Source organism: Zingiber officinale, chromosome 11A (genome assembly GCF_018446385.1).
Source record: "Zingiber officinale cultivar Zhangliang chromosome 11A, Zo_v1.1, whole genome shotgun sequence".
NCBI lineage: Eukaryota > Viridiplantae > Streptophyta > Magnoliopsida > Zingiberales > Zingiberaceae > Zingiber > Zingiber officinale.
In genome coordinates, this window is record NC_056006.1 from 65,461,668 (window position 1) to 65,483,414 (window position 21,747).

At 40.5% G+C, this 21,747-nt stretch overlaps 1 long non-coding RNA gene across 1 annotated transcript; it reads right to left on the reverse strand.

Moving 5' to 3' along the window:
• Positions 1-19,105: 19,105 nt before the first annotated feature.
• On the reverse strand, positions 19,106-19,575 carry LOC122030927. Its single transcript, XR_006125664.1, has 3 exons — positions 19,550-19,575; positions 19,378-19,470; positions 19,106-19,126 (listed from the first exon to the last, which is right to left on the reverse strand). It is a non-coding gene; the product is annotated as an uncharacterized LOC122030927 (long non-coding RNA).
• Positions 19,576-21,747: the final 2,172 nt, after the last annotated feature.

Consider the following 21,747-nt stretch of genomic DNA (forward strand, 5'->3'; position numbering starts at 1 on the left):
GAATAAACCAAATCAAAACCCAAAATACAAACCTAAACCAAAAAATTCAAAATCTAAATATTCTAAAACTCACCAAAACTTAGACTATCACCAAGTAAATTATAACTACAAAAGAAATAGACATAAACCTAAAACTAAAAATTAAATTAACGGCCAATAATCCAGGGGAAGGCTCCAGAATAGCTGGCACCGCCAAAATTAATCTACCCAGCAGGGTACTTAGGATTAATTAGAAAAGGGGACTCAAGTTTAACTTGAAAATGAAAAAGGGCAGATAATAATAAGGGAATTTTTTAAAATTTTCTGGAAATTTTTCGGAGATCGTATGGACGGGTTTACGGGGATAATATTGGGACCCGGGAAAACCTGTTTGGACTACCCCGTTTTAACGAGGAAAAGTTTCATTTTTTTCCTTTTTATTTTATTTTCTTTTATTTTTCTTCTCCACCCCGTGCCCTCACAGTGCCCTCTCACGCGCGATTCCCCCTCTTCCTCCACCGAGCCATCGCCTTCTTTGCCCTAACCACACACGGCGGTTTTCCTTCCTCCCACGCATACAAAGCCGAGACCATTGTCGCCGATTACTCTTCCCTCTCCCGATCTCTGCCCTAGTTCTCCCTTTTTGCGTGCCACTGCTGAGCCTTCTTCACGCACGAAGCCAGCGCAGCGACGCCAGCCGATCGTCAGCCGCCTCCTCTGTGCCCGAGCCCTAGCGCCAATCGCCAGACAGAGCCCTTCCCTCTGCCCTAGCGACAACAGCTGACCGCAATTCACTGTGGTCCCTTCGACCATCACCGGCCATCTCTTTTCTCTTCCCTTACTGTGCCCGTGCCCTAGTTTTGGGTTTACAGCCGTCGCTGCACCTCTGCACCTCACTGTCGCCGGCCACCAGGTTCTGCCGAGCCCTTTCCTGTGTGCCCTAGCAATGGTCTTTGAGGTAGGTGCGATGCCTTGTGATTCAGGTGATATATTGGTTTTATTTGTTGTAATCTTCTTCCGATGATGGACTAGGAGGGGAAGTGTCTGATCAATCTCTTGCTGTATTCCCTGATCAGTTCTTGTTCTTCTTCCTTGCTACTGACCAAGGTCTCTGTTAAGGTAAGATTAGGTTATTGTTGTTGCATTTGTGATCTCCATCTTGATTTCACCTTGAATTGAACCGTAGGGAAGGATTTCAGCAGGGTGTTATGTACTGTGCCTCAACAATCAAGGGCTATGAGGGAGAGGAAAGCTCTGCCGTGAAGTATTCCAACACTGAGTTCCAGCACAAAGCATGGCTGCGAATTGAGGTAAGGGGTAGAAATTTTGATATATGTGTTGAATTAGGGTTAAATCGGGTAAGAGGCTATGATTGATTATTCTGATTGCAAGCCCTAATTCGAATGGATTAGTTAGAATCGATTGAGGAGTTAAATGATCCAAATAGGATTTATAATTGGATCTAGATTTATGTTAGCTTTCCGAGGATTAGATTTAGCTAATTTATTTATATGTAATTAGCTAAATCTGGATACCATATACTACAGGACTTTGACGCGAGGCGAGTATCTCGACGTCGGATTTGGACTGGATTGGACCTTCCTATTGGAGGCGGGTACCTTGACTTATCTTTGATAATGTCATGTTGATATGTTTAGTAGGTTATAACCTTTAGTAATGATTATGTTCATCTTTGCTTCGGTTGGTCACTACCCGATACCTGTTACATGCTTGTTTTGTTTACCTATTATGCACTTCATGTTAGTACCTACCTGATTTTACATGCTTAGAGGGGTAGTGACACAACCATGTGTTTATTATGTTCAGGATCTAGGTTTTTGATACCTTATCTGACCTATGTACCTTAGATCTTTAGATTGATCCATTGATGCTAGGGTACACATTTTATATATATGGATAGGTTCAGGATATTTCCATGCTTAGTGACATGCACCATCTTGCATGATTGCATGTTGTGCGATAGTCGACTCCATTATTGTTGAGCACATTGCCAGTTACATAGATCTGCACACACCACCACTCATGGGTTAGTGGTATATTAGGCAGGTGTGTGGCAGTTCTGCTCTGTTAGGCTCCGCTGGTTTAGTGTAGCAACGTGGTAGCCGGCAGATGGTTGGACTTTGTTAGGCTCAGTTGGTCCGCTAATGGGTAGTGCGACGCAGCGTGGTAGACGACAGAGATTCCTCCCTGTCATCGTGTACTGGGAGATGAGAGCATTGTGCTCCCCCACGTATGATTTGGGGTAGGAGGATAGGTGTACTCCGACAGCATCTCGTCTACTCGGTCACTCATCAAGAGCAGTGACAGCAGAGTGCACGGTTGTCACAGCCCTACCCACTCGGTCTCACCATCATGTGTGAGATGGCTGACTGGCGTCAGGGGTAACCATGTCATTGGCATCATATGCATTTATGCATTTATTGATTGTGTTTGTTTCATTTATATGTTGCATTTGGATGGATGCATATGTTTGACATGCATACAGGATTTATGATACTCTTGGTCTGACAACCTGACTATTCTGATAGGAGGCCCTGGTGAGTACAGTTCTCTTCAGCCTTTTTCCATTGTGCATTTCCAGCTTTTGTCCAGGAGGCTATACTCCATAGTTATTACTATTTGTTATAGTTTACTATACATATCAACTGATATCTGCTGAGTTGTTGAACTCACCCCGTGGACACTATCTTTTTCAGGTACCAGGTTGTTTATAGAGTCGCTTGGAGTATTCTGCCTGCCGGTTCCCACGTCACATCAAAGGACTTACCGTTTCCATTTATGTTTTATTTGTTTTATGTATCAGTGTATTTAGCTTTGTGCTCCGATTTTGTTTCTGGAGTGTTGTTTTGTTATATGGTGTAAGCCTAGCCGGGTAGCAGTCTTCGTTTTTAGTTTGTATGTGTTGTCCATTGTATTTCCATTGTGTTTAGTTTTAGTACAGCCGAGTGGGCTATTAGTTTTACATATAACTGCGTGGTTGTGTTTTTATTGTATCAGCCAAGTAGGCTGCATATAAACTGCGTGGTTGTGTGTATATTCTAGCCGCCTGTGGCTGAGGTATATTATGCATTGTAGAAATGATTTAGATTGCCACCCCTAAGGGGAGATGCTGCCGAAATTTCCTTTTGCAGGGACTCCTCTGGGGCGTGACAATTTAATGGTATCAGAGCAGGTATATGATACTTGCTATGTGTTTTGGATTTTTGAGATTTATCTTATACCAATTTATTGGTATTGGTATCAGAGCTCGGTTTACGAGTCTTATATCCCGTGTTTCGGATTTCATGTTTTAGTTTTCTCGATGTGACTTTTCGGGTTTTGGGACCTGGCAGCGGTAGGACATCTCCAAGCTATAGGAGGTATGTTGGTATGCTGTTATCCTACTTTTTTGTTAGTATATACACCGTTGACTATTATAGTTTATGACATATATAAGCACTTTTTATTAAGTACCTGTATGGTTGTTGTAGCACTTATTACATATGATGGGTTAGTCACTGATCATGGTCGACCTTAATAGAGATCAAGCATTATAGTCTCTGGTGATTTTTCATATCATACCACCAGTAGTTTTAGCTTCTGTTACTACTAGTTGGTTAGGAGATGGAGGTACATAATCGCTCTGCTATTATTAGCTGGGTAATGGATAGTATCTACATATTCATGTTGACTTAGCCAGTAGAATACCATTTTTTATCTTAGTTAATTTCATCAGTAGATAATTGATTTACTATTGTTACATCGGTCAGAAGAAGTCTGATTTACACTTGTTGATTTGGGTAGTCGTGGATTGATATACCTTAGTTGCTTGTGGAGGATTAATGTATTCTTGATTAGTTAGTAGATGACCGATTTAGTTTTGTTGATTCGATCAGTAGGGGATTGTCATATTCTATTTTTAGAGGTTCGAATCTTTGGGTTATTTGTGCTTAGTTAGGTATCTAGAGCACATTTGAGTACATATTTTGTACTGATGTGGAAAAGACTGAATTAGTCATATACCATTGTCAATTTGGGTCAGTCTATAGAGGATCGATGTATCCTATTCCATGTGGGCTTTAATTTTTGACTGTATGTACCTAGTTGGATAACTTATAAGGTAGCATAGGGAATGTCAGGTTAATTGGGTTATATATGCTGATTATTCATATCTATGTTGCGTGTACGTATGATTGTTATGTGTTGTAGGAGTCATGTGGTAGATTGTTTATTTGCAGGTAGTATTTGTATACATGTTCCGATATAGTGATTGTAGGTTCCTTGTGAATTATAGCTATGTAGTTAGGTGTACGTGTCTGATTGTATTGTTGAAGGTAACATGTCGATTAAATCTGTGTTATGGTATGTGTACATGTGTTTGGTGTATTATGGGAGGTATCTTGTTGATTATATTTGTTCTGTATGTACACTCGTGTCTATTATGATTGGTTGGAAGTATTACGTTGATTATACTCTTGGCATGAGTGTATATATGTTAGGTGAGTGTTGTTTGAGGTGTATTGTCGATTATACCTACGTTGATTTATGCACACGGGTTCGGTATGTATTGTTGGAGGTATCACGTTGATTTATACCTATGATATGAGTATGTTTGGTGTGTACTAATTGGAGGATTATGTCGATTATACCTATGTGGTGTGTGCACGTGTGCCAGGTGTATTGTTGGTGGCATCATGATGATTCTACTTATGTTGAATGCAGGATGTGGAGTGTCTACATTATGTCATTTGTTGTATTACCCTGTCAACTAATTCTCCTATTAGTGGGTGACTCACTACGATATTGATAGAGTTGACGATGGATTTGATTTGCTTACTGGATTGCGATATACTTGGTTGCTCACAGTGATATGTGATAGAGTGATCTCGTATAGTCTCTAGTTGGATAGTTAGATTCTTGGTCACTTATGGGATGTTGTGGTGGAGCGTTGCTCCCACCTATTTTAGATTGTTTGTGGTGGAGCGTTGCTCCCATATGTCTTGGATTATTGTCGTGGAGCGTTGCTCCCACATATTATGGGTTGTTGGTGGTGGAGCGTTGCTCCCACATATTATGGATTGTTGGTGGTAGAGCGTTGCTCCCACATATGTAGTATTTCTTGTGATAGAGCGTAGCTCTCATATTAGATGATCTATTCTTTGGAGATTTGTAATAGTGATCAGATTTCGGACTTATTATCGGGGATCTCTGGTTGAGAATGTTTGTTGTATAGACATTATGAGATTTTGGTAATGCCATTTGGGCTTACCGATGCTCCAGCGGTATTTATGGATTTGATGAACCGCCTATTTATGGAGTATCTAGATCAGTTCGTTGTCGTTTTCATCGACAACAAATTGATCTACTCGTGTTCCAAGGAGGAACATGCATAGCATCTTCGCATAGTCTTGGAGACTCTTCGATGACATCAGCAATACGCGAATTCGAAGTTCAGCAAGTGTGCTTTCTAACTATCTTCAGTCGATTTTCTGGGTCATGTGATCTCTTTCTGAGGTATTTCAGTAGACCCTCAGAAGATCGAGGTTGTCACGAGTTGGGAGCAGCCGAAATCAGTGCAGGAGATCCACAATTCTTGGGACTGGCAGGATATTACAGACCTTTCGTCGAGAGTTTCTTCCGTCTAGCTATGCCACTGACACGCCTGACCAGAAAATGCGTGAAGTTCACTTGGTCAGAGGACTGCGAGACCAGCTTCCAGGAGCTGAAGCGGAGTTTAGTGTCAGCTCCAGTTTAGGTTTTACCCTCCGGAGAGGATGGATTCGTGCTCTACACCGACGCATCTCTTCAGGGTTTGGGTGCTGTTCTGATGCAGCACGGCAGGGTAGTCTCCTATGCTTCTCGATAGTTGAAGGAACATGAGAAGAACTACCCGGAACATGATCTGGAGTTGACCGCTATTATATTTGCTCTGAAGATTTGGCGGCATCATCTGTACGACATTACATTTGAGATTCTCACTGATCATAAGAGTCTCAAATATATTTTCACCCAGAAGGAGCTTACACTACAACAAAAACCCTCATAGACATCGATTTTCCACCGGTGTCTATTACATTTTCGACCGATGTCTATGAAGCTGATGTAAAAGGTATGTCATTTTAGACATCGAGTTAAAATCGGTGTAGTATTACTTAACGACATCGGTGTTCGAATCGATTATTAAACAGTGTAGTATCATTTAACGACACCGTTTCATCAACGGTGTAAAACCGATGTAATATTATATGTTAATAACACCAGTTTTGGCAGTGGTCTACGACCGATGTAAAATTAGTTAATAACACTGGTTTTGCAGCGGTGGAAAACCGATGTAATATCTGTATTTTTTAATAGCACAAATTTGATTTCCGAAATAATGAAAAACCGACAGTAACCAAAAAAAATACACAAATATTCACAAATTACACAAATATTCTTCATTCAACAGTATCCATAAAATACACAAATATTCACAAATTACATAAATAATCTTCTTACAACAGTATTCATAAAATACACAAACATTCTTTTTTCATCAAAAGCTAATAGATATCAGAATCAAGGTAGAACATTCTTTTAACAACACATCAAGGTAGAATCGCACTTCAAATGTAATCTAGTATGCATTCAGCCACTCGAACTGCACTTCATCAATTTCAACTCTGGAGTACTTGGGATTTGTAAACTGTAAAAACACATAAATAATATATTAGTAAACCAAGACCAAAAATCATAGTTGAAAAAGAAGTAAGGGCACCAGGTAACAATGCTTAAAAAATGAAACATTCATCAATTATCACATAAATATAAGGGATTAATTTGTAACAACAACTCAACAAAATGAACTACCTCCCTAAACTAAGGGATTGGTCTGCATTGAGATCAAGAAAGGTGAAACAAACAACTGTATATATCCACTAAAGAACTTGAGCTTTTCTGACTTGTAATTCTCTCCCCTAAACAATCCAAAACTCTTGTACATATAAAAAGTGACAAAGAATAAATTTCCTTTAGAACCAACAGAACTATGAGATCAACTTGATAATCAAATTACTAATATTGTGGTCAATATATAACTGTATATAATTTCCAAGGCCTATAATATATGGATGAGGATGCTCAATAATACATCAAGTAAAACAAGAAATAAGTAAAGAAGTAAATTCACCATATATCATCATTGCTTATTGTATATTGTTTATAATGTGCATGTGTAGATCATATCATAAAAGAATGAAGTGGTAATTAATCACATAGAAATTACTTGAAATAGGGAAACAAGAGAGGATATGTATTGTTGTCCCACTGTCTTTAGTACATGCAACTGATCAATGGAATCTTTGAATGGTAAGGTCTCTTAAAAAAAATCAAGAAAATCCCAAAACACTTTTTGTTGGATTCATAAACCCCAAGCGCAACAACTAGAGCAACGAATATGATACTGAAGTAGTGTTGGAAAATGCAACAAATTTTCTTTAGGGCTTATATGTAAAATGGAAGATATTGTATTATTACCATTGCTGGAAGTGAATCCTTGTAGTCAACTCCAAAATTTTCAATTATATCTTTCATATATTGCATGATATAAAAACCACATTACTCCGCATCCGGTTGTTGAGGAGCCTATGTTAGAAAAGAAATATTGGAATAACTCCTTCGAGGATAGTGAAACAGTTGCTAATCAAAAGGACATACCTTGACAACTACCCATGTTGGTTGTTTTTTCCCTTTCCTTCCCGCCTCCACATTATACATTTTCAAGGCCCTTCATGCATATAATCAGTGGGAATTGTATTGCCACATCAAAATACATCCATGTTTCAACAAAGGTAAGAAAAGAAGCAAAAAAACTTACATGTTGACAACATATTTCCAATCTTGTTCAAGAATGCGGTGAACAAGAGGATCCAACAAAAAATTAATCTCCTTCTCAACATTGATGATAGTCAACGTTATTCTTACTGCAAGTTCTCAAAATATGCAAGTGAGAGTGATATATAATGTTATTCTTACTCACCCAACATTGCATGGCACAACAACCAATTGGCCAGTTGAGGTACCAATTAGCCTACTGCTTAAGTAAGAAGCCCTTTTATTCAACTGTTCTTGGATGGAATTTTTATTCTGATTTCTTGATGGTACATACTCCACAGGCACTAGATCCAACAATCTAAAATCCTGCAACAACATCTTTTCCTGCATCTTTTTATATAGATGCCTACAATTAGAAAATATCCCCAAAAAATACAGCAATCTTGATGTCTGGTAAGTACGTGCTGAATCACTCAAACTCATGGCAAATCTGCACAAATATAAATATGAATCAAAATTCTAGAACCATCAAAATCAATAGAAATCATTCTTTAAAAATAAAGTCAAACCTGGAAGGCCAATTCTCTTGTATGACACATCACAAGTGCAGCAACTTGGCCTACTGTTGGCTCAATTTACTGAAGAGTAGAAAGTACAAAAACCGCCATTTTACCCATTCCAGACTTTGCTTGACAAATAACATCCATTCCCAGAATAGCTTGTGGAATACATTCATGTTGTACTGATGAAAATTGAGGAGTACCCCAGTAAGTAAAAAATAATCTTATGGATCCTTTAATGGAAAGGTTTACCCTATTCTCCACCAAACTGAGAAACATGCAAGTGATCTTTACCTGCAAAATACCATAAAGATTTATGCATCTATCCACTCGATGATGAAATGAGATATCTATTTAAATTTAAATAGGGTTCTCCTGATTTGCTCTCAAATTAAGAAAGTAAAATGAGCAGAGGACAAGTCTATAGTTCTAGTACTTTAATTGAAAAAAACCACTTCCATATAATTTCAATGATTACCTCATACGCCTAAGATGAAATTGAACTATTGCCAACACAATGCTCTCTTTTGTACCAGAAGATATTTTATATTATGAACAAACTTTAAAGACCAAAATTGATTTTAACAAATTAGATGCAACTACTAAGTGAATTGGAGTGTACAAACATCTGACAGAAAACTGAATCTAAAATGTTGAGCTATTCAACAGTGGTTCCGGAACCAATCAAAATTTCCCATATCAACATCTCTCTAAAATTAAAAATATGTACGTTTAAAAATGATATTGTATCTTGCCTTCGGAAGGGTGCTCAAAACCACAATCAACGATAGCACGAAGGAGTTCTGGCTTCAATAGAAAGTCTCTAAATTCGAAACTGTGAATCCCAACGTAACCCCTGTACGTTTTATCATAGTTAGTAAATAATATTCACCTTTTGTATAAATTTCGTGGAAATAAACCTAGACTAAAAAAGAAAACAAAATTATGCGACAGTAATAAAATAGACGCTACACAATGATATAAGGAAGAAAAAACATGAAGATAAATCTAATGGAACTTCAGTTAAGGGAAGAGAAAAAAAAACAAAAACAAAAAATTATCACATCCAATAATGTACAGTGAGGTTGAAAAATAAAATTCCTCTGCTCCAGCTTCAAAGAAAGTATGTGCATAACATAGCGGCCACACAGGAATAGTAACAACTCTAAGTTGTTAGATTCATGAGCATTTCTGTCCTAATAAACTTATTAAATAATTCAATTTGATTAGAAAAATCTAGCTTTGTATGAAAATATGTACAGGAGAAGGGGAAAACGGAAAACAAAGAACGTCAGCGCTAGATCTAGAATAAAACGAAGTTTCTGACTAGAGAAATCCTTGGAATGAGGAAATTTTTAAGCAGACCATAGCTATAAACGTGCAATAAATAAACAACAAAAAAGCAACTAATTGATTGAAAACGTAACGACAAAAAATAACCCTCAACAAAGAAAAACCCTTTATACAGTATGAACCACGCCATGAATATGAAGTGAAAAAAAAAGACAAAAAAAAATAGCGGAAGACTGATAAAAATCCGTTCCTACTTTTTCACTGCTTCACCGGAAACCTTGGCAGCGACCGAATCCAGAGCTTTCTCTTCCTCCTCTTCATAGTCCAGGAGCTCCTTCTCGTAAACATCATTATCCTTGGCTTCCCCCATACTATATCGAATCAAGATAAAAAAGATCAAAACAAGATAATATCAAAATATACAACGAAAACGCATCAATCGCACCAAAAAACTAAAAAGAAAACGAAAAGAATCACCTTGGCAGACGAAAACTGGAAAGTGGAGCTAGATAGAGTCTGCAAGAGAAACAAATCAGGAGAAAAATAGAAAGCAGGATGATGAGGGTTTTGAGAAAATATCCTAAATGGGAGAGATCCGAGGAGGCTAGGGTTTGGAGGATGAATGGGAGGACTGGAGGAGAGGGGAAAGTTGGATAATAAAGGGTTGACGAAGCCAATCCAATGGCGGACTGGATGAGTGGCGAACGAGAGCAGCGTGATCTCAGCAGTCCGTGTGTTGATGTTGTGTGGTTGGACGGAGAAGCAAGGGCATCGTGTGTTGATCCTGATCGGGAGAGGAAGGGGTGTCGATCTAGGAAGGGGGAAGAGGGAGATGAGGTTGAGAGAGATGGTCAGAGGTTTAGGTTTAGGTTTAGGCTGAGAGAAATGGTCAGAGGTTTAGGTTTAGGTTTAGGCGAGAGAGATGGTCGGAGGAAGGGGCGCGATATAGATTTAGGTTTGGAGGGAACTTCACAGTGTTGCAAATTTTGGCTGGTGGGAAAATTAAAATATTTTATTTTGGTTCATTAACACCGGGTTTTAAAAACCGCTGTTAAATCGGTGTCTATTAACGAAAAAAGGGCGCTCATAGACATCGCCTAAAAAATCGATGTCTATGAGCGAAAATCTGCGCTCATAGACATCGATTTTTGGAAAAACCAGTGTAAAATACTCAAAGACATCGGTTTTTGCTTAAAATCGTTGTTGTTCCACTGATGTTTATGAGGGTTTTTGTTGTAGTGTTAATCTCCGATAGAGGAGATGAATGGAGTTCTTGAAGGATTATAATTGTACCATTAGCTATCACTCGGGGAAAGCTAATGTAGTTGCGATGCACTTAGCAGGAAGTCCAGAGTGACTTTGACTTGCCACCGAGTTTCAATCACAGACTTAGTTCAGGGTATCTCCGAGTTAGGCCTTCAGGAACAGGGACAGACAGAGCAGGGTATTCTGGTTACCATGGTTGCTCAATCATCGATCAGGACGAGGATCCGAGAGGCCCAGGCTGGTGATCAGCATTTGCCGTTTATTGGTAGCCAGATAGTTTCTGGACAGCAGACTGAGTTCACACAAGATGAGGAGGGTATTATATACTTCCGAGGCAGATTATGCGTACCTCAGTCTCACCCGATCTTACAGGAGCTACTTCAGGAGGCTCATCATTCTCGATTTATGATCCACCCAGGCGGGACTCGCATGTATCAAGATTTGAGGTGTTCCTACTAGCGGAACGGTATGAAGAAAGACATCACGGAATTTGTAGCGAGATGTCTTGTCTGTCAGCAGGTGAAAGCCAAGCACCAGAGACCTGCAGGATTACATCAGCGGATTCCTATTCCTAAGTGGAAATGGGAACATATTACAATGGACTTTGTGGTGGGTTTGTCGAGGACACGACGATGTCATGACGCGATTTGGGTAATCATTGAACGATTAACCAAATCCGCGCACTTTTTAGTGATCTAGAAGACTGATTCCCTGGATCGATTGGCAGATCTGTATTGCTGGGAGATCATCAGATTACATGGCGTCCCTTTGACTATTATTTCGGATAGAGACCCCCGGTTCACGTCTCGTTTCTAGCAGAGTCTGCAGCAAGCCTTGGGCACTCAACTCCATTTCAGTACAACTTTCCATCCGCAGACAGATGGACAGTTAGAGCGGATCATTCAGATTCTAGAGGACTTGCTGAGGTCTTCTGTATTGGATTTTGGAGGTGTAACGACCCGGCCCTTTGGCCTCTTGGGCGGCCCTTGCGGTGGCCCACTGCGGCCATTATGTCGTCGGCCCATTTGGTGACCTCTCATGTCGTCGACCGACGACCCTTTAGCCGTGTCATTACTCACTATGTAAAATACCGAACCAGATAATAATTAAATAATAAGGTTTAATAGGCTAATAGCCTTAACGGAATTTTTAAAAATTTTTAGAAATTTTCTGGGAATTTTTCGGGGCTTGTATGATGTAGGTTAAGAGGATAAATTATTAGATCAGGACAAAGCCTGTTTAAGCTACCGTATTTAAACGAGGAAATGTTTAATTTCTTTAAATATTTTCTTTTTCGTTTTCTTTAAAAACCCTTCCGTGCCCTAGCTTCCCACACGGCGCCAAACTTCTCCCCGAGCTTTCACCCCCGCGACACCGCCTACCCCTTCTTCCCTCTCCCTCTCGCGATCTTCCTCACCATGCCGTCGACCTCTCCTCCTCACGCCAGCACCAGTGATGTTGCACCAGCCGGCCTCCTTCTTCTTCCACGCCTCCTTGTGACACCGTCGGTCTCCTCCTCACGCGAGTGAGCCACAGCCACCGACCTCTCTTCCACGGCGCCGCCGTCCTTGTGCTCTAGCACTGAAGCCAAAGCCGTTGACCCTCTCCTCTCTGAGGTGTGCTCTAATTGATCCGACAATTATTTTTCCCTATGTTGGTATGTGATTTCTGAGGTAAGGGGTAGGTACTTAGGTGAAGTTTATTTGCTTTTTTAAGGGGTGCGATTTCTGCTTCCTCTTGTCATGTTCCTGGATTTATTAATCGGATTTGGGCGTTCACGATTGGAATCGGTCTAGTTTGGGTTCTTCTTGAGGAATTGAGTTCTTGGACAGATTCTTTCGGCAGTTTAGGCGTGGAGGATGAAGTTTTTCTTCTTCGTGTGGTACCAGAAGTTTTGGGGTAGATTGGGGATTTCTTAAGGTTTGAATAGGTTGTGATTTGAATTCCGGTGATGTTCTTGCTTCATCGTGTGATTCTAATCGATTTTTCTGCAGTAGATTAGTAGGTTGGAATGCGATTTCATTGGGGTTTTTGTTTCTGTGAGATGGTTGCAGATTTGTGTGAACAGATTGTTTGCCGGTTACTTTGGAGATCTTGATTAGATTTTGGTGCTTTGTGTATTTTTCTCTAGTTGTAGTTGATTCTTTGAATAGAACCGGGTGTTTGGGTGTAGTTGTTTTGTGTATCTATTTTGACATGGGCCGATGATTTTGAGAGTTGTTCTAGGTTTGTGGTTTGATGGATTTGGGTGAATCGAGGTTTATAGTGGGATTAGGGTTTTATTTCCCTAATTAAGTTAGGTTTGGATTTAGCTAGTTGGTATTTATGAAATTAGCTAAATTATACATCACGTGATTTGCAGGACGTTGATTCGAGATAAGCATCACGACGTGGGTTTTAGTCTCATACGATTGACAATGAAGGCGGGTATTTCTTGCTTTGTCTCTTTAGTCCTTTGAACTTGGTGCATGAGCTATTTTTGGATAAGAACTGCTTTACCTTGACTCCACTCATAATTTTTCCTATGCTTGATACTTCCACTCAAAATCTTTGAGTTACTCGTTTTTATATCCATACAGTCTCTTGTCGTTGTCCATGATTAGTAGCAGATACTAGATACCATGTTGTATGCTTTGACCGTTGCTTATTTATGTACGATATTGAACATGCTGGCTTCATGTAGCATACATGTTCCTGCTTATATGTATATATATATGATGACTGTTGCATTGTTCGCATCATGTCATTGCATGCATGCCGCATCCTCGGCCACTCATGAGAGTGGCAGCTGGAGTTGATGCTGCTTGTCCTGTCGTGCCGCACTCGGCCACTCGTGTGAGTGGTAACGTGAGTGGTAGCTGGAGTGGTGTACAGTCTGTCACTGACCCGGCCTCTCGACCATACAGGGGTCATGGTGCGGAGAGGTGGGCGGGAGTGACCATCCGTGCATACGCTGTTGTTATTATTTTTGCTTTGGGCTACTGTTGTTTATATATGATGTTATTGCTTATTTACTGCTGTTGTTTACATACGCTGTTATTGCTTGTATATACCTTGCTTGTTATCTCTGTAGTTATGAGTAGTACTGTAGCAGATTAGTACCAGTTCTGTCCTACTATACCTAGCCTAGGATATGGTTTCAGGTATGAGTGCTTATTTTGGTTCTATCGTAGTATCTGCTATTTCTTTTATGAGACTGTATACTTTTGGCTCACTTTCTAGTTATATGTTATGTTCATGCACTATCTCTTCCCTTACCCGCTGAGTTCCAATACTCACCACCTCGCAAATTGGTTTTGGAGAGATGCCGGCTGCCAATCCTGGGTCCCGCGTCATATTCGAAAATTGATTTTAGTTATGTTTCTCTTTACTTGCATTTCGTATTCGTTGGATTTGGTGTTGTGAGAACTAGGTTTTGATACTTGTGGTGTGGACTTGGTATTTGTGATGTTTTGAACAAGTCGATGTGTTTTTAGAGTCTAGTCTGGTGGTTGTAGGTAATTTAGTTAGTGACTTTGTCAGTCATACGTTTGTTTTCTTTTGTGATTTCCGCTGCGTTTACATCCAGCCGTGTAGGCTGAGTATTTATCGTTCTGTCTTCCGCTGTGTGTGTTTCTATTTTGTTCCAGTCGTTTAGGCTGATGGTTATATTTTGTATATATATTCCAGCCGAGTGTGGCTGAGGTATATTTTGTATGTAGTAATGTTTCATATTATTCGCCGTACAGGGGAGGTGCTGTCGAAATTTCTTCGGACAGGGACCCCCCGGGGCGTGACAATTTAGTGGTATCAGAGCCAGGTTGCGAAGCCTATTTTCACGTTTTAGATTTTGCGATTTGTCTGGGTTTTTCGTGATTTGGTTTTTTGATGTGATTTTTCGAGTTTGGGGACTGGACAGCGGCAGGATATCTCCGAGCTATATGAAGTAAGGTATATCTCTTGTGTTATTATGTCTTTCAAATTCTTTGTAGTTTGTTTACTGTTAGACCTTGCATCTAGAATTAAAACATTTAGTTGTTGAACATGATGCTGGAATTGGGTTGAGACTGGGAATCTAATTTACTATATTATAGCTGGAGCATGTAGATTGTAGTTAGGTGGATCATTGATCCACATATATTGAAGGTTGAGATTTATCTTGTGTGACTTGTTGCTTTCCTGAATGTTCCAATTTGGCAATACTTGACCGAAGTGCTAGGAGATCAAGTATAACTAGGTATTAAATTCCTCAAGTCTTGTAGTCGATGCTAGAAAAGGGTGATAACATTGGATAAAAGTTGTAGAAGATGACTTATAGGAGCAGAGATGTCTCTGGTAAGTAAATCTGTAAATGCTCTATTAATTGAAACTTGGAATTAAGAAACAGACTTTTATGGCCTTTAAAGGATGAAAAGTATTGCTAGGAATTTTCAACTTCGGTTAGAAAATTTGTGGTCTACTTAACACTTAGCAATTGACCCTAGAATTTATTTTGTGTAAAGTCTAAATTTCCTTTGAGGCCTCACATTAAGTCTTTTAGGCAATTGAAAGTTCTAGTGGATGGGCATTTCTCAACGAATACAAATTTGTAGCCCACAATAGATTATCTTGAGGGAGACGAAGTTACTCCTAGGTTCTGTTGGGAAATGCAGTGGAGTTATGTGTAAATATGTAATTAGGGGCTCTAATATATAAAGGCAAAAAGGGCTACCTAGGGATCCAACAAAGAATAATTTTACCTTAATATTAGCACAGTATCAAAGCTATTTGAGAGGGAATTTATTTATGTTTAAGCTGTTCCAATCTTGGATCCTATGTCTTTGCGTATAGTAGCTTAAGGATTTTATATTTATCTAAAGCATGCTCCAACAAAATCTATCTTTTGTGATGAAGGTTATGATTAGAAGTTCTACCAATAAAGAATTTAAATTTGGTTATTGTATTCTGTTCGAAGGGTACTCTATTTCCTGAATGGCTCCTTTGAACCATATGTTTAGCACCGGGGGTTGTCCCTTGCCACACTATAGATGATAGGGGATCTATTGATAGTGTGCATTATGGATTTCAGATGTAAGTATTTTACTCACGACTGGCTAGGTAGCAGTGTGGGAGTAGCGGAAGCAGGGTGAGCTCATACCCACAGTGTCATCCTTTACGGTTGGGGATTTATTCATGATACCATGATAGAGTAGTATATAGGTATGCTGAGGATTCCTAAGTTGAGCAGTAAATTTGGGGACCAAATTTTTATTAGTGGGGAGAATGTAAAATACCGAACCAGATAATAATTAAATAATAAGGTTTAATAGGCTAATAGCCTTAACGGAATTTTAAAAAATTTTAGAAATTTTCTGGGAATTTTTCGGGGCTTGTATGATGTAGGTTAAGAGGATAAATTATTAGATCAGGACAAAGCCTGTTTAAGCTACCGTATTTAAACGAGGAAATGTTTAATTTCTTTAAATATTTTCTTTTTCGTTTTCTTTAAAAACCCTTCCCCTAGCTTCCCACACGGCGCCAAACTTCTCCCCGAGCCTTCACCCCCGCGACACCGCCGATCCCTTCTTCCCTCTCCCTCTTGCGATCTTCCTCATCACGCCGTCGGCCTCTCCTCCTCACGCCAGCACCAGAGATGTTGCACTAGCCGGCCTCATTCTTCTCCCGCGCCTCCTTGCGACACCGCCGGTCTCCTCCTCACGCGAGCGAGCCACAGCCACCGACCTCTCTGCCACGGCGCCGTCGTTCTTGTGCTCTAGCACTGAAGCCAAAGCCGTTGACCCTCTCCTCTCCGAGGTGTGCTCTAATTGATCCAGCAATTATTTTTCCCTATGTTGGTATGTGATTTCTGAGGTAAGGGGTAGGTACTTAGGTGAAGTGTATTTGCTTGTTTAAGGGGTGCGATTTCTGCTTCCTCTTGTCATGTTCCTGGATTTATTGATCGGATTTGGGCGTTCACAATTGGAGTCGGTCTAGTTTGGGTTCTTCTTGAGGAATTGAGTTCTTGGACAGATTCTTTCGGTAGTTTAGGCGTGGAGGATGAAGTTTTCTTCTTCGTGTGGTACCAGAAGTTTTAGGGTAGATTGGGGATTTCTTAAGGTTTAAATAGGTTGTGATTTGAATTCCGGTGATGTTCTTGCTTCATCGTGTGATTCTAATCGATTTTTCTGCAGTAGATTAGTAGGTTGGAATGCGATTTCATTGGGGTTTTTGTTTCTGTGAGATGGTTGCAGATTTGTGTGAACAGATTGTTTGCCGGTTACTTTGGAGATCTTGATTAGATTTTGGTGCTTTGTGTATTTTTCTCTAGTTGTAGTTGATTCATTGAATAGAACCGGGTGTTTGTGTGTAGTTGTTTTGTGTATCTATTTTGACATGGGCCGATGATTTTGAGGGTTGTTCTAGGTTTGTGGTTTGATGGATTTGGGTGAATCGAGGTTTATAGTGGGATTAGGGTTTTATTTCCCTAATTAAGTTAGGTTTGGATTTAGCTAGTTGGTATTTATGAAATTAGCTAAATTATACATCACGTGATTTGCAGGACGTTGATTCGAGATAAGCATCTTGACGTGGGTTTTAGTCTCATACGATTGACAATGAAGGCGAGTATTTCTTGCTTTGTCTCTTTAGTCCTTTGAACTTGGTGCATGAGCTAATTTTGGATAAGAACTGTCACGCCCCAGAGGAGTCTCTGTCCGAAGAAATTTCGGCAGCATCTCCCCTGTACGGCGGACAATATCAAACTTTCTACATATCACATATACATCAGCCACAGGCGGTTGGAATGATAACAATAAATAAAAACAAACACCACGCAGTTTATAAAGATATTCAGCCTCTGGCTGTCACAACCACGCAGTTAATAATAGTAATCAATAACAATAGGACTCTGACTCGAAATCCACCCTACTCCACTACACTCGTAAAGCTCAAATCCAACGAACTCACCTCTTCTGCCGTCCAGGCAGGCACGTAGTAGAATGAAATCCAATATCATATCAAAAATCCATCAAAAAGGTATCACTCCATACAATATCCATAGGAAAAATCCAAAGACAATACTAAAACAAAGTCTGATATAGAAAAAGGTCAAATAAAAACAAATAACGAACTAGTAGAGAACTGGCTCTACGTGCAGATGGGGGGGGGCCAGCTCCGAACAGCCTCAACCTGAAAATATCAATAATGGAGGCGGGTGAGTCCAACACTCAGCAGTACAACTGATATGCATAATAAAATAAATAACGATAACACTAATCATGCATAACTGAATACGAGAAGGAATAAATGCAATCAAACGAAATCGGAGATAAGCGCTAACCGGGATCAAGGTACAAAGGTAACAAGTCGTCGATCGAAGAAATCATAATCATGTATGCATGTCAATCAAATGCATCCATACAAATGCGATATAAGTGCAGCAATCACTACAATAAAATGCAATAAATGATATGGTGACCGGTACACTGCTGACATCATGCGATGCGGATCGAGTGGCGGAATCTTTCTGAGTACTCCCGTCCTCCGCCCCAAATCATAAATGGGGAGCTCAATGCTCTCATCTCCCAGTACACGATGGGGAGGAGGGCTACCACGCTGAGTCTCCGACCAACGGAGCCAAACAGTCCACCATCTGCCGGCTACCAGCTGCTACCCTAAATGCCAACGGAGCCAGCAGACGGACCCCGGCTACCTGCACTGAGTCCTCGGACCAACGGAGCTAAAGAACCGCCACACACCAGCCAGATATACAACTAATCCATGGGTGGTGTGTGCAGTACATGTAACTGGCGATGGGCTCAACCAAAGTGAAGTCGACAATCGCACAGCATGCAAACATGATGCATGATACTAAGCATGGCAATCTCATGAATAGCATAGCAAGATCCATACATAAATAAAAGGTGTACCACAAGTCAATGTATCAGATGGAAGGTACACAAACAGATAGGGTATCATATAAACCCTATGTCCTGAACATGATGTATCACATGGTTGGGTCACTACCGAAAGCATGTATGGTCAGGTCAATAATAACATGCAGTGCATAATAAATAAACAAACAACATGTAACAGATCATGTAGTGACCAACCGAATCAAAAGGATAACACAATCATTGCTATATGTTAAACACTTTATTATGCATATCAAAAGACATAAGTCAAAGTACCCGCCTACGATAAAATGGTCCAATCCGGGAATCAAGATACCCATTGAGATACGGTCTCGAATCAGAGTCCTGCGTTATTAAACAGATAAGGTATTTAGCTATATAGCTAAATAAAAATCTCCAAACCTATTTAATAATCTTATCCATTCCTTAATTCAACACGTATACCTAGGTTAACATTAGTTATTAACCTATCTATCAATCATCAACAAAATGGTTAAAACCCAAATTCACTCAAACCACATATCACGATTATGTAGAATTACGGCACCCTAACCAGTCCACAACAAAAATGAAATATAGTACATACACAAAATTACCTCTACAACTTGTCCAAATCTGATTGGAAACGTTGCTTCTGTAAATCAACAGTCGGAGCAAGGATAAATTGCCAATCTCCCAAACAGATAAACCTAAATCACAATTAACACGACAAAAATCAATATCAGACCCAATTCCTCAAGGATCACACCCATAATTCAAACAACTTACCCTAATCTGAAATTTCTCCAGAATGAATGAGATCCAAGTACTGTTTTGGTGAACACAAAACTCTTCCTCTTGATACCGAAGAGGAGAGGGTGTCTCAAAGGTTCGTCCCTCGTTGAATCTGGAAGAAGCCCCATAGGAGAAGCAGTGGCGTTGGCCGTTGGCACAGAGGTGGTGGCAACCAGAGCTAGGGTTCACTGGCCGACACTGTGCAGAGGAGCAGCGACGGCAGTAAAGCACTAGGGCACGACTTGGAGCAAAGAGGAAAGGATCGGGATGGGGGGCTCGGTCGGCCCTGTGCTCGGTATCCCCACGGCTAGGGCAACAAGGGGGTCGGCGGTGGCTCTCGTCGCCGGCGGCAGAGACCAAGGCAGAGAGGAGGGTCGCCGGCGTCGGCAGAAGAGAGAATCGCCGGGGCCGGCGGTTAGAGCAAGGAGGAGAAGGCTCTCGTCAATGTCAAGTTGGCACGCGAGAGAGAGAAAGAGGAAGAGAAAGGAATCATCTTCTCAAATTGAAAGAAATGGAGCCTAATAATAAATAAATTAGTTAAGGAAATTAAACCCTATATAACTCCTCTCTGAAACCTAAAAATGCTATTTCTATGGAAACCCTAAAAAAATTTCGCATATTTTACATTCTCCCCACTAATAAAAATTTGGTCCCCAAATTTATCACTACCCAATAATAACAAGAATAGTAATAAATCATTCTAGTATAAATAATTCACACACCGTCAGTGAAAAGATGGGATATCGAGCTCGGATCGTATCCTCAAGCTCCCAAGTAGCCTCCTCATCCGAATGATGCCGTCATCCGACTTTAACCAGTAGGATAGTCTTGTTCCACAACTTACACTCTTTCCGATCCAAAAATCCGTACCGGAACCTCCTCATAAGTAATGTCAGGCTGAACTGGAACTGGAATATCAGCCAACACGTGAGCTGGGTCTACTATGTATCTTCTCAGCATAGATACACAAAATATGTCTTGAACACCTGTCCGGAACGGTGGTAGTGTCAGATGGTAAACTACCGCTCCGCTCCTCTCCAAGATCTCGAAAGGACCAATGTAACGCGGAGCTAGCTTACCACTGAGGCCAAATCTCTTCACCCCTTTCATGGGTGAAACTCGCAGAAATACATGGTCACAAATGGAGAACTCTATGAGTCTCTGACTCCGGTCAGCATAACTCTACTGGCAGCCTTATGCCTCTAACATCCTCCGTCTGATAATACGGATCAACTCTGCCTCATGTTGAGCTCTATAAGGTTCCAACAACTGGGCCTCACGGATTCTCGTCCTGATCGACGACTGAGCATCTATGGCAATAAGAATACCCTGCTCAGTCTATCCCTGCTCCTCAAGGTCTAACTCGAATAAACCCTGAATCAAATCTGTGACCACAACTCGGTGGCAAGCTAAAGTCCCTCTGGACTTCTGGCTAAGTGCATCGACAACCACATTAGTTTTTCCCAGGTGATAGCTAATGGTAAAATCATAATCCTTCAGGAACTCCATCTATCTCCTCGGTCGAAGATTAAGTTCCTTACGAGTGAAAAGATATTTGAGACTCATGGTCGGTGAGAATCTCAATGTAATATCATCATGTACTTGCCGCCAAATCTTCTAAAAATAATAGCAGCAACCCATCATGCTCAGGCTCCCCCAACTATCAAGAAGTATATAAGAATACTCAACCGTGCTGCAACAGAACAGCACCCATACCCTGTAGAAACGTGTCGGTGTAGAGGACAAATCCGTCCTCTCTAGAAAGTAAAAACCAAAAATCGAAGCCGACACTAGTCTTCGCTTCAGCTCCTAGAAGCTGATCTTGAAATCCTCAGTCTAAATAAACTTCACGCCTTTCATGGTCAGGCGTGTAAGTGACATAGCAATCCGTGAGAAACCCTCAACGTATCTCCGAAAATATCGGCCAAACAAAGGAGGTTACAAGCCTCTTCTATTGACTCCGTCTACTCCCGACGGTAACAATCTCGATCTCATGTGGAACCACGGTATACTTCTATTGGTGACCGTGTGGCTCAAACATCTCACATAAAACAATCCAAACCAGCACTACTGATAATCACATATAGATGTTCTCGTCGAATCATCTCTAGATCTATGCAAAGGTAGTGTACGTGACTCACCTCGGATCCGTAATAGATCACAACATCGTCCACAAAGATAATGGAAACCCA